The following is a 13,305-nucleotide window of genomic DNA, read 5'->3' as shown; positions in this document are numbered from 1 at the left end:
CTCAAAACCAGCATGTCCTATTTAATTTACCCAGCTATTTACAGCGCAAAATATTGAATATTTATTTATTGGGAGGTAATCTTTGTCAAAAAGTGCATTAAAGTGCTAGCCACGCCAGCTGTGATGAGTGACTGATGGGTGGCTTTATTAAGTAAAGCTTTGAGATTTTTGTAACTAATAGCTGGAGCTATGCAGTGAACTATAATAAATAATATGCAGTGAATATCAAGGAAGTAATGCTAAAAAACCCAAAAAACGGGGGGAAAGAGCCAATTTACACTGAACCTGTTGGAGAATTCAGTTGTGAACTGAAAAATATTCAGTGGATTTCTTTTATTCTAGTTCACTGCACAGATATATATGTTGTAAATCATTGTGCAAAATTTCAGTTCAAAGTATACATATACGCTGAGAAATACGTTATGAAAGTTTGCGTCGCAACTTTTGGAGCAAATTGTTATTTTCAGAAAAACGTAAACAAAGATTTCCGAGCTTGTAAAACGGGTCACAATCTTCGCATGCAGGCCTAAAATGCACCATATTCATAGCTGGACCCTACTGCGGAAGCATTATTGTCTCCTTTTGTTCGGGTGGCTGCCCGTCTTTTCTTCTTAGCCTGTTTTGTCCCATCCACTGACTTGCGTTTAGCATTCTGCATGCGCAGGTGATCCCTGGCGATGCAAGCTTTCGTCGTGTGGTTCTATGCTAGCTTGCCTCAGAATATCTAGGGTGCTTACACTGCCATTATTAAAGTGTGCAGCAGCATCATGCAAGGCAAACATTACTGTAGGCAAGCTTACGTAGACCTCTTTGGGTGCCCGCTGCCATATTAGACCATTGAAACACTCATTAGCATTTTGAGTCTGTTATTGCCACAGAGCTGGTCTGTCAGCTTCCCCTAATTATTATTTTTGAAGAGTACAGGAGACAAAAAACACTGCATTATCTAAATTTCTGGAATGAATACTTTAACTTCCACAAAATCACCTTCAGTGCATTATTCTAGCTACTTCAATAACATGTATGCTCTTTTAGAATTTCGTCTTTTAAATACAGTGACTGAATGGTGGTTGATGCTTGCATGAGTTCCTCAAAGGCGTAAAGAAATTTAGGTAATAATATAAATCTTTCTACCTGGTCTTCTGCTTTTCCCAATTGTTTTATTTTTTAACTGAATTTCCCCCCTTTATAGCTTACACTGTATTCCCTTATTTTATTTTAAATTATTCCTGACATTTCTTTCGTTTTAGCTTACTTCTTTCATCTTCAATCTTTAATTAAAACATGAAAACCTGCCCAGTTCTTGGGTAATCCTTCAGCATGGGTGTGTGCCATAGTTTCAGAGGTATTCAATGCTTTACTCGAGACACACTGTGTGGAATTCTCTAACAGGCTCAAAATTGACCGGTGAAGCTTACGTTCACCGGTTAAGGCTGGGCACAGCATAGATAAAAATTTCTTGCACAGAATTGGCAGGGCTAAGACTCCCAAATGTGAATGTTAGTTTGTAGATGAAGATGCACGTCACCTTTTTATAGACTGCCTACATCATGACACACCGAGACGCCGTTTTAAGTGAGAACTGTTGGCATTAGACTGCAAATCATTCAGTATCAAGAAATTCCTGGGCCAATAGAAAACCGGAGCATTGCAAATGTACCCTCTAAAAGTGTCAAAGCGTTTTTTTTAAGACGGTGGGATTGCTGGCAATTACAAAGAAATAATGAACTTTCATTCATATATAACGCTACTAGTTATAAAAAGTGTTATGACTGTGGCGTCTGGCATCAATGTTGACGTGAACTGACATAATGCCCTGCCAACCCTGAGAGGGGGGGGGGGGGGGCGTGCCTTCGTAAAGTAGAGTGACCTACAGGTCACTATATCGTAAATGGTGTGGTTTTCAGGGTTACCAGATTGGGCTATTAATAGCCAAATTGGGCTACTTTTTGTTCGAGTTGGCGTTGAAATTTTCTCTTTGGCTAGGTGGCTATTTTTGGGCTACATTGTTATCGGCTAAGCAAGAAGTTACAATGGTGGAGAATTTTCTGACCAGGGACCCTAAACAAGTTAAGCGCGCACGCATTCCTTTGTAATCTCAGTCTCCCCTAAAAATATACAAAGAACAAAAGGCCCCCAAAACTTGCGCGTACTGCTTATTAGGGTCCCGCCACCAAAATACGCAAATGTGTTCAACAATCCCTGCACTTAGAAACATAGCCTAAAAAAGGGCTTGACGTGTCATCACTTTGAAAACGTGTTTTGAGGGCGAATGGACACCTGCCCCCTCTCAACACCCCCCCCCCCCCCCCCCCATGGCTTCCTTTAATTGTCCTGAGGCTGAGCAAAGGGAGCCTTTAAATGTAGGCATTAAACAGAAGTAGGTGAAATGAGAACAATTATTTTAACTCCAACCAATGTAAAGTACGTGAAACCGACTTGGTTCCTCCGTCATGGAGACCACAGTGACGTTGAAGTGGCGTCTTAAAAGCACTTGCGCGGCGAGTAATGACCCGACGTTTTGCCGTGGAGCGGAGTCCGTGTGCATACACTGGGGGAAGGGTTCCGAGGAAACAATAAATGTTTTGGGCCGTTTGATGTATACGCCACACCTCAGTAGTAGTCTTCTCCTCCAGTTTGTCTCGCTTTCCAGGATGGTTGATATTTATCTTGTCGAACGTCTCACAATATTACAGAAAAAGCTCTTATAAGATCACAACTCGGGTCACGCGCAGTTGTGCGCCACCATCGCCGCCAGTCTCTGTAACCATATCGCGCGAAATCAGAAAAAAAAAAACTAGCACCAAAGACACAGTGGGGCTCAAAACCCGGGTCTGCTGCGTGCCAGCCCAGTATTCTACCACTGAGCTGCGCCAGTGCTCGCGACTTGTAGGCAAACCTTGTGCCAAAGACACAGTGGGGTTCGAACCCAGGTCTGCTGGGTGCGAGTCCAGTACTCTATCACTAAGCTATGCTGGTGCTTGTGAATTGTTGGCAAACTTGCCTTAGGCAGGCTTGATGTCGGGAAAGCAATTGCGTTATTACGACCTATAAAGCGTTTTAAAAGAGCGAAGGAACAACCAGTCATCGCACTGTGCGAATAGTGTAACGAGTGGGCCGTCCGATGCCCCAATCTATTAAAAAGCTTGTTCTTGTTTTCCTATTAACTGTGGCGCAATGATGATGATGCTGATGCTGATGACCTCTGATGGATGGCGCTTACCCACAAAGGGGGATGGGCCAAGAACCGGGCGGCAGGATACTTAAATGAAACTAAACTGAAAATGAAGCCAATCTGAAAAAGAAGCTTAAAATAATACTACCAAAAAACAAAAATGTGTGCTGAGCAAGCGGTCAAACCATCTTTTGTTTTTGAAAGACATAACTACGAATTATAAACTAAAGATCTGAAAAGGTAGTGGTTCACTAGCATGGTAATCTTTTAGTTGCGTTGATGTAATCAAACACAGCGGAGCATACATCCCTGTGGCAGTAACCAAATGAAGTTCCGCCAAGTGATAAAATTACTGGTAAATTTACTTGTATTCCTAGCTTTTGTAATGGGGCTACTAAAAATCTTTTTCTCTGATAAGAATAACGATGACAGAATAAAAAGAAATGTTCAATTGTTTCAATTTCGTTGCACCAAATGCATAGCGGTGACGCCTTCAGCTGAGCTTTATTAAGGTAATAATTTAGTTGTGGAACTGCACAGCGCAATCTGGTATAAGTGACCTCTAACTGGCGAGATACACACCACTGTTTATTCCAGCAATAGCTCAAATGCTCGAAATCTTTGAATTTATGTGGCGCAACACTCACTTCAGCCATAATTCCTCATCATCGTCAGCCACTGCATAAACAATTGGCACGAAATTCATTGCAAGTGTTTAGCGGAAGCCGATATCACGCTTCTCAGAAGAAATACGAAAAATAGTATAGAGAATGCTGGCCTACTACCCAAAAGTTTCTTATTAATGCCCTAGTAGGTATCAAGCAAGTGTGCTTGCGGTACTTACCCAATGAGCGTTCTGAAAAGGTTTCGAAAGGCCGCTCTTCTAGCTTTGGTTGTGACTGTGCTGCGCCTTCCGCACAGGTCTGTTGTTTTTGGCCATGGGTCTGCGTTCTTTGTTCAGCTTCAGGACATCTTTGGCATCAATATACGAAGAAGGGCCCTCGGCGCATAAAATTTTGTAAACAATGCGGGAAGTCTTGTCAGGTGTTCTTTTTTTTCTTACGTGCTCTGTGTTTGTATAACAAAATGTAACATTTCACAAGTCCTAAGGGAGTGACCGGGCTGTATTAATATCATCTTTATAAGAATAATAATACTGTGGTTGATAATTGTTAACTGAATAGGCATATAGTTTTGTGGAAAAAAGGCTGCTTTTAGGCTACTTCAAATTTATGCGTTGGGCTAGGTTTGGGCTATCTGAAATCCAATTTGGGAGTTTGAGGCTCACGCCATCTGATAAACCTGGTGTAGTGGAGCATACGCACTAACGCGTATGCGCCTTCCAAAGAGAACGAAAAACCCCGTGCTCTGATTGCACGAGAATCTGGGCCGCCTTTACCAGACTTGTCGTACGGCCATTTTTCGTTGCGACATCGTTGCGACTTCTCTGGTTCAATAAACGTCATCACATTTGGTGGAGGTGCTGAGATCCCCAAGCAGACCTGGAACTCCGCTCTCGCAAGTTGCCCGAGAGACCACCGCGAAACATTAATGACGCAGTCGCCAACCAGCCCATCCCAGCCCAGCCAGCACCATCGGCTGTCCCGTCTACCTGCCCCGGTGCTACGCGCCAACGGGACCCACCAATCTTCAGCGGCAGTGGTGAGCAAGACGTCGAAGACTGGCTCTCCTTGTACGAACGCGTAAGCGCCAGCAACAAGTGGGACAATGACTATAAGCTCTCCTACGTTATCTTTTACTTGGCAGACGTAGCTAAGCTTTGGTTTGCCAAACGCGAAACCGCCATCGCCAACTGGTCTTTCTTTAAGGCCCTCGTGACTGAAGCGTTCGGCCGACCAGAGGTCCGCAAGCTCCGCGCTGACCAGCGCCTGCGCCACCGAGCCCAGCAGCCTGGCGAGACGTTTACTAGTTACATAGAGGACGTGCTCGACCTCTGCAGGCGTGTGAATCTATCTATGCCTGAAGAAGAGAAGATTCGGCAGATTCTCAAGGGCATCGAGGATGGCGCCTTCCAGATGTTGCTAGCGAAAAGCCCGACCACGGCGGCAATCCTCGTAAGCCTCTGCCAGAGCTTTGATGAATTGCGCTGTCAGCGTTCCATCGCTCGACAGAGTGTCCCACCGCCGGATTCGATCTCGGCCGTCGCACTCGCAAATGCCAACGTTCGCCAAGAAAGTCTGTCCAACCAGATCAAGAACTTCATCAGAGAGGAAGTCGCCCGACAGCTCTCCCTGCTGCCGCATAGCGACGCGCCCACCGCAAGCCTGCCTTCGACACTGCAGCAGGCCATACGCACTGAAATTTGCGATGTCCTCCCTACAGTGCAGGCCCCTTACCCATGCACTTCAGTAACACCTAATCTCTCAGCTGTCGGCTACGCACCACCTGTACCACCTTCACCTCTCAGCTACGAAGCTGCGGTCGCGCGGCCCCCACCGCATCCAGTCGCCTTATCGGATCCACCTCCTCCGGCCTCGCCTCCAGTTTACAAACCCCCACCTCGCTTTTTCCGTCCATCTAATGAGTGGCGCACCCAAGACAATCGTCCTATCTGCTTCGCCTGTGGCATCGGTGGCCACATTGCACGCTTCTGCCACCGTGGCCCCACACCTGCAAACGCATACTTCGGAACTCCTACCTACGCGCCGCAGCAGGCCACCACGTCTGCATATGAACAGAGGTACTCAGACTCGGATCACCGCCCATCGACTGCTCGTTTCCCATCCCCTCGTCGCCGATCGCCATCGCCTATGCGTCGTCGACCACCTCCTGAGGAAGGAAACTAATCAGTGCAGTTCCGGAAGCAAGAACTGCAACTTGTGCGCAATTCCCAAGGCCTCCGTTTTCGCCGCAAAATGTTGTTGATGTCGATGTTGAGGGAGTCGCCACATTAGCGTTAATTGATACTGGGGCCGCCGTTTCTGTGATGAACGCAAAATTTTGTCGGAAACTAAGAAAGTGACCACATCTCTCTGTGGCATGGTGCTGTCCACGGCTAGCGCACAAAGCATTCATCCCTCGGCTGTGTGTACGGCGCGCGTCGTCATCCAAGACGTTTTGTACGTCGTACAGTTTTTGTTCTGCCATCTTGCTCTCATGACCTTATCCTCGGTTGGGATTTCTTATCACGTCATGAAGCTATCATCGATTGTTCCCGTGCCGAAGTGTCCCTTGTGCCAACATGTGAATTTCCACCACCCGACCGGTCTCCTCGGCTCTGCAAAGTCATCGCAGACGACGACATCACCTTGCCTCCGGAAGCTTCGGTCCCTATAAGCCTTTCATGTGTGGCGCAACCTGACGCCACGGTGTTGTTTACGCCATCTCCGGTTTTCACTGAACGCAAGGGCATCGTTCTCCCATATGCCGTTCTTACAATTGCGTCTGGTTTAACGGTAATGCTGGTTACCAACCACTGCAACTACCCCATTGGCTTACTTCGTGGTGAAACGTTGGGATATGTGCAACCTGTCGACCATATCGATGACATTATTCTTCCCGACGAAACGTCATGTCACATTGCCGCAATCACTCATGCGTCTAAGCCATCAAGTTCGTCAGCCTTCGATAATGCTATTGACGCAGACCTTCCCCTCTCGCATCGCCGCCAACTTGTTGCTCTCCTTAACAAGTTTCGCTCTTCTTTCGACTTTCAAGAACCTGCTTTGGGCCACACCACGACTATCACTCATACTATTGACACCGGCTCACATTCACCTCTGCGACAGCGTCCTTACCGCGTTTCCGCCGAAGAGCGCCGCGGCATTACGGAGCAAGTAGATGACATGCTTAAACGTGGAGTAATACAGCCTTCTCAAAGCGCTTGGTCATCACCTGTGGTTCTGGCAAAGAAAAAAGATGGCACCGTTCAATTTTGCGTGGACTACCGCCGCTTAAACAAGATTATGAAGAAAGATGTCTACCCGCTATCACGAATAGACGATGCTCTTGACTGTTTACAAGGCGCCAAGTACTTTACATCCTTGGATCTGCGTTCTGGGTATTGGCAGGTGCCAATGGCTGAGTGTGATCGCCCTAAAACAGCCTTTGTAACGCTGGATGGCCTATATGAGTTCAAAGTCATGCCATTTGGGCTCTGCAACGCACCTGCCACATTTGAGCGCATGATCGATACCATCTTGCGTGCCCATAAGTGGAAAACTTGCTTGTGTTACCTGGACGACATCGTAGTCTTTTCATCTGATTTCCCGACACATCTTGTTCGCCTCCACGAGATTCTGACGTGTCTAACTTCTGCAGGCCTACAACTTAACTCCAAGAAGTGCCACTTCGCAGCACGAAAACTAACCATCTTGGGACATTTCATCACAAGAGACGGTGTTCTTCCGGATCCCGATAAGCTTCGAGCTGTCGCTGACTTCCCGTTGCCCACATCACTGAAGGCCCTAAGAAGTTTCGTCGGTCTCTGCTCCTACTTTTGTCGCTTCGTGCGCAACTTCGCGTCCATCATCGCACCTCTCACGAGTCTGCTTTCCAACAGCAAAGGTATATCTGCATGGTCACCTGTATGTGACGACGCATTTCGCCAGCTGCGCCGCCTGCTGACCTCATCGTCACTACGACCCCGCTGCTGCCACAGAAATTCATACCGATGCAAGTGGCATCGGTCTCGGTGCAGTTTTGGCACAACGGAAAGGCACCCAAGCCGAATACGTAGTCGCCTATGCAAGTCGCGCTCTCAAGAAGGCTGAATTGAATTACTCTGTGACAGAGAAGGAGTGTTTGGCCATAATCTGGGCCTTGACGAAGTTTCGCCCGTACCTTTACGGCCGTCCTTTCAACGTGGTCACAGACCACCACGCTCTATGTTGGCTGTTCATATTGAAAGACCCGTGCGGACGCCTGGTACGTTGGGCACTTCGATTGCAAGAATACGACATCCGTGTAGTATATCGTTCCGGTCGCAAGCATGCGGATGCAGATGCACTTTCGCGATCGCCATTAACCCCAGATGTGGCTTCTCTGACACCCCTTTTTACCACCTTGTCAGCAATAGACACCACTGAAATGCTTTCGGAGCAGCGTAAAGATCCATACCTTGCATTGTTATTCGACTACCTTACCGATCCGTCTGCTGTACCTTCCACGAGAGCGCTACGCCGACAAGCAGCCCACTTTTCCGTGCGAGACAGCATTCTGTACCGCCGCAACTACATGCCTGGTGGTCGGAAGTGGCTCCTTGCTGTCCCAACTCATATGCGCTCTGACATATGCATGAATTTCCATGAAGACCCCCAAAGTGCTCACGCAGGTGTCCTGAAAACCTACGAAAGGCTGCGCCAACAATATTACTGGCGAGGAATGTATCGCTTTGTGCAGAAATACGTTCAGTCTTGCACCACTTGCCAACTGAACAAGACACCTCCGCGGCACCTTACTGGCATGTTACAGCCGCTCCCATGCCCTGCTCGCCCATTCGACCGCGTGGGTATCGATCTCTATGGTCCCCTCCCATATATTCGCTCTGGAAACCGGTGGATTATTGTCGGCGTCAATCATCTGACACGCTACGCTGAGACTGCAGCTCTACCGACAGTGACCGCCCACGAAGTTGCACTATTAATTCAGCGCAGCTTCATTCTCCGCCACAGGGCTCCACGGGAATTACTCAGTGATAGGGGTCGAGTGTTCCTGTCGGAGGTCATCCAAGCTATTCTAGCTGAATGCAACATCATCCACCGGAAATCTACCGCATACCATCCACAGACGAATGGTCTCACTGAACGGTTCAACCGCACACTTGGCGACATGCTGAGGATGTACACCTCCTCCAACCACACTAACTGGGACGCTGTATTACCTTTTGTTACCTTCGCTTACAACACCGCGACGCAAGCGAATACCGGTTTTCCCCCGTTCTTTCTGTTGTACGGCCGCGAACCATCCCACCCACTCGACACCGTACTCCCGTACCGCCCTGATGCATCGGAGTGCTCCCCGATTTAGCAAGTCGCTAGATACGCCGCTGAAGACTGCTGTTAGTTGGCTCTGTCTATGACAAGTGAGGCTCAAGGTCTACAAAAAACCCGACATGACGACGTTCATCACATAGCGCCTACGTTTCGTACTGGCTCCCTTGTGTGGCTTTGGGTGCTTCCGCACGTTCCTGGCTTTTCTTTTAAACGTCTGGCCCGGTACCATGGTCCATACCGTGTCATTGACGCAACCTCGCCGGTGAATTACATCATCGAGCCCCTAACACAATCGCCAGATTTGCGCCGTCGAGGACGCGAGACCGTACACGTCGACCGTCTCAAGTGCCTACTCCCTGAGTCGCCAGAATGGCTACTCTTCACCCCGGGGGTATTGTAGTGGAGCATACGCACTAACGCATATGCGCCTTCCAAAGAGAACGAAAAACCCCCTGCTCTGATTGCACGAGAACCTGGGCCGCCTTTGCCAGACTTGTCGTACGGCCATTTTTCGTTGCGACGTCGTTGCGACTTCTCTGGTTCAATAAACGTCATCACACTGGTGATTTTTGGTCTACCCGCGTATCCACCACGCATGCCGTTTTAAACAGTCAATAAATGTTTCTTACAACGTAACAAAACTGGTGATGAGAATGGCATAGACTCCAAGAATTTCGCCAACGCAACGAGCAATGCTGGGAGCAACCTGCAGCTCGAAACAAGATGGGGACTGAGCATGGAGAGGGTGATTGGACACAATGGCTCAAGCTGCTGAGGCATAACCATTGATCACGGCGCCGTTGCCGTAAGAGGCAACTTCGAAATCTTGGATCAACTATGTCGAAAGGCTAGAGGCATTCTTCGAATTTAATGACCTGACTTCAGATTCGAAAAAAAAGGTCGATCCTAATCTTCATCCTGAACTTTGAGACCTATGCTCATCTGCGGAGCTTGTTCGCACCAAGCAAGCCAAAGGATGATACGTACGATACTGTTGTTTGTGTCTTGATGACACCTGAGTCCCGAGCCATCGGAGATTTAAGAAACTTTCAGATTCCAGACCCGGGTGCAAAACAGCGGAGAAAATGTGGCCGACTACCTAGCAGAACTGCGAAATATTGCCAATCATTGTGGGTTTGGAGAGGACCTGGAAAGGAATCTTCGTGACCGTTTCGTCATCGGACTCTGTGAGAAGGGGGTACAGCGGCTACTGCTTGCTGAACCTCATAGTTTTACCTTCTAACACGTGCAAGACACTGCCTTGGCCGTGGAGTTGGCCATCTGGAGTGCAAGTTGCCTGCCGGGATCAAGCGACACGCCAGCTGCTAGGGTGGTAACCAGCGTGAACATTTTGGAGCAGGAGAAGCGTTACGGTAATCAGAAAGCCAGCCGGCCACCGGGCAAGAAACTCTCGTGGATACGTTGTGGTGAGAAAAGTCATTCACCGCCAGAATGCCCACACAAGAACACGACTTTTAAGTGCAATTGACGTGGACATTTAGCAAGCCAGTGCTTCGGGAACAAGACTCCCCGCCATCAAAGAAAGTTTCAGTCGAACATGGAAGTTTCAGTCGAACATGGAAGAAGAACCCAAAACCTTCTATCTGTCCATTGTTCAGAGCCCGAATGAGGTGCGTAGCACGGCATACACTACCACACTATACTGGGATGGAGTAGAGCTCCAAATGCAAGTGGACACCGGATCTCCTGCGGGCGTGATTGCAGAAGAGACCTATAAGCGTAAGGAACATTTTTGGCCGAAGTTGGAGCCAACAGACAAAACTCTGTATTGTTACACTGGGAAACTGCCTCTACTGGGAGTTTTGAAGCTGGTGGTGAAAAACCCAACCAGTGAAATGGAAGGGGAGCTGTATGGGACTATGTGTTCCGGCCACATCCCTCTGTGGTCGCGACATCATCAAGAACTTGAACATTCTTCGACCGAACAGTGTCACCTCTGTACAGGTGGACAGTTCCGCTGCTGAAGAAGGAATTCAGCGACTCGTTCCAATCTGGTACGGGGTTGATGAAGTGGCCACCAGCGCACATCAACTTGAAGAAAGAGGTAAACCCCAAATTCTTCAAAGCACGCTCTCGACCTTATGCCATACGTAACAAACTGGATAGGGAGGTGGACCGACTGTGTGAAGGTATCCTATCACCGGTCACCCACAGTAAATGGGCCACCCCAGTGGTACCAGTGCTCGAAGGGTATGGCAGTTTGAGGTTGTGTTGTGGCTTCAAGGTCCCTTTGAACACATTATGCAAAGTAGACCAGTACACACTGCCTAAGGTGGAGGAAATGTTAGCCAATTTGAAAGATTGGTTGGTTCATGAAACTTGACTTACACGAAGCGTACTGCCATGTGCCGTTAGATGAAGAGTCGAAGAAAGCAGCAGTGCTAAATACTCACAAGGAACTGTTTTCGTAGAACCATTTGCCTTATGGAATAGCGTCCGCGCCTGCAATTTTCCAGAGGAAAATGGAGGCAGTGCTCAGGGACATTCCAGGCAGTCAAGTGTTCCTGGATGAAATTTTGGGGGCTGAACGCCAGCATGAGTTTGGCACCACCTTACGGAAGGTGTTGTCAGCCCTCCGTGACAATGGTATTAAGCTCAGGGGGGATGATGATGGCGAACAAACTTTCTTTAATTAGCAGAAAGGTCCTCTTCCCCTTTCAGGTGCGAGAGGAGAAGGGAGGAAAAACCTAGACGATGGCCATGATCCCATGGGCCCTGGCGGCGTCTTCGGCCTGCCGTATTAAGCGGGCTTGTAATTGAGAGTCAGAGCTGAGGAGCGCGGCATCCCATCCACTACCGTCTGGAAATTCGCCTCTCATGGGGGCCTGCGGGCATGTCCATAAAATGTGGCTCAAGTCCGCCCTGTTGTGGCAAAATTTACACTTGTCCGAATAAAGTTCCGGCAAGTGGCCGAGAAAGAAACGATTGACAGAATCATTAGACGAGTTTTCAAACAAGCTCAGGGGGGAGAAATGCATTTTTGGTGAAGAAGGAGTGAACTACATGGGGCACCGAATACACAGAGAACGTCAGCATCCCCATGAAAAGAAAATGGAGGCCATCATGAAGGCACTTGAACCAAGCAGCGTTCAAGAACTTCGTTCATTTTTGGGCCTTATGCCTTACTATGAGAGTTTTTTACCAAATATGTCCGCTATGCTTTCTCCAATCCATAAGCTTTTGAGGAAAGACTCAAAATGGAAATGGGGCCAAGAAGGAATTGCTGCATTCAGGGTGATCAAGCAAGCAATGCAAAGTTTAAACCTACTGGTCAACTTTCACCCAAACAAGCAAGTCATCTTGTAATGTGACGCATCACCCGAAGGAGTGGGAGTCGTATTTCCACACGTCATTGATGGGGTGGAACGGCCCATTGCGTTTTGCTCAAGAACACTCATGAACACAGAAAGAAATTACTCTCAACTTGAACGGGAAGCCTTGGCACTTGTTTTTGCAATCACGAAGTTAAGCGACTTCTTAATAGGTCACTCGTTTGTTCTGAAAACAGATCATGAGCCATTGGTGGGGTTATTTAAAGAAGCCAAAGCAGTACCTGCAGTAGCAGAAGCCAGAATCCAGAGATTGGGTATTATCCTGGGAGCGTATCAGTACACCATTAGGTATAAACCGGGACAGCAGAATGGAAATGCCGATGCCTTCAGTAGGCTTCCTGAAGAAGAAGCTGAACACACAAACTGTCAGAGTGAACAAGTACTGTCAACAAGTCTTTTGGACAGCAACCCACTGTCACTTCAGCAACTTTAGGGGCTAACCAAAAAAGACCCTGTGTTAATGGAAGTTCGCCACTAGATTGAACAAGGATGGCCGAGGAAGGTTAAAGTTGCAACCTTTCTGGCGGCTACGACAGGAACTCACAGTGGACAATGGATTGATCTGCCGCGGTGATTCCTCAGCAAGCAAAGAGGGCGTTCCTGCTAGAACTACATGACACACATCTCGGAATCAACTCGACAAAAGCTCTGGCAACGACACTCGTGTGGTGGCCTGTCATAGGGTCGGAGGTGGAACAACTCTTGCATGAATGCAGTGTTTGTCAACAAGCAGCAGCAATGCCTGTATCTAAGGAACCTTTGAGCTAGCCAGCCACAATGCAGCCATGGACTTGTATCCATGTTGACTATGCAGGCCTAGTGG

Source organism: Rhipicephalus microplus, chromosome X (assembly GCF_043290135.1).
Source record: "Rhipicephalus microplus isolate Deutch F79 chromosome X, USDA_Rmic, whole genome shotgun sequence".
NCBI classification, from domain to species: Eukaryota; Metazoa; Arthropoda; class Arachnida; order Ixodida; family Ixodidae; genus Rhipicephalus; species Rhipicephalus microplus.
This window is presented reverse-complemented; position numbering follows the sequence as displayed.